Below are 1,261 nucleotides of genomic sequence, written 5' to 3' on the forward strand. Positions count from 1 at the left end.
GGACCGTCGTACTCACGACGGTCCATCCTGCATATACCGTCATGCTAGTCAGAGACTCTCCTTCAGGGTTCTTTATATATACATAGACCAAGTAAAACACGACGGACCTCATGACGTTCCGTCATAGCCACGATGAGCCGTCATCTGGCCCGTCGTGTGATACAGTTTCAATATCACTGACACACTATTTTCACTGTTTTATTTCTTATGGGTTCGCTTGTCTTGTTTGCCACTACTCGTACTAATAGTGATCCTTTGCAGGTACTATCTGCTATGGCACCCAAGCAAGACCGAACCTACGCACGCGGGCGATCAAAGTATGTTGCCCCGTCTGCACGCTTGATCATCGGCTCTGATGATGAGCGGGACCCTGAGTATGTGCCCCCAGGCACTTCCACACCTTCCCGTGCTGCACGTGCTCCTAGAGCCACACCCAAGACGGTGACGTCCGGCGTAGTCACTGCCTCCCAGTCTGATGAGGAGCGCACACTGACCGGCACACCCTCTGGGTCAGCCACAAATGAGGAAGGAGCGTCTGGCTCCTTAGGCGTATCCTGGTCCGAGGAAGCTTCAGTCTCTGCTGAGGTTCCCGCACCCGCCACTGCTGCAGCGTCGGCCTCGTCTGATGAGGCTGACAGTTCAGACTCTACATCTGGCGCACCAGTTCAGGTCCCCACCCCAGCCGCTGACCAGCCAAACCGGTGGTGTGTCGACGGCCAGTTTCAAGTTTACTCCGACGCAAAGTTCTTGACCGATAAAGGAGTAATGACTCGCACACTCACCCTGGAGCGGCGGGTACTCACAGGGAGCCTTCCCACGATGCCGGAGATTCATAACCTCTTCACCAGGCATCGCTTAGAGTGGACAGCACGTCCATTGGGACGATACAGCGAGGAGATGGTCCGAGAGTTCTACGCGTCCTATGTAGCGACTCTCCGATCACAGATCGACAGGCGGGCTGCTCCCGCTAAACAGGCCCCATTGGAGCAGGTTCGAGTCCGGGGCGTGCAGGTTGACATTTCCCTGCCAGCCATCCGCCGGTTCCTATACGGCGAGAGTGCAGATGCTACTCGGACCCCCATCACTGCCGAGTTTGACTATCGCTGGCAGATAGTGAAGGATGGACAGTTCCTGCGAGAGCCAGCACTGAGGGAGACCACCAAGAGGTGGATGGCCCTGCACCTATCAGTCGACGGAGAGGGTGCAGATTGGGTCACTGAGCCGAAGGGGGCCATCAAGAAGGCCAACCTCACGTTCGTCG

At 56.5% G+C, this 1,261-nt stretch overlaps 1 pseudogene; it reads left to right on the forward strand.

Moving 5' to 3' along the window:
• The first annotated feature begins 228 nt into the window (after positions 1–228).
• On the forward strand, positions 229–859 carry LOC114075111 (annotated as a pseudogene).
• Positions 860–1,261: the final 402 nt, after the last annotated feature.

This window comes from Solanum pennellii, chromosome 12 (genome assembly GCF_001406875.1).
Source record: "Solanum pennellii chromosome 12, SPENNV200".
In the NCBI taxonomy this organism is placed as follows: Eukaryota; Viridiplantae; Streptophyta; class Magnoliopsida; order Solanales; family Solanaceae; genus Solanum; species Solanum pennellii.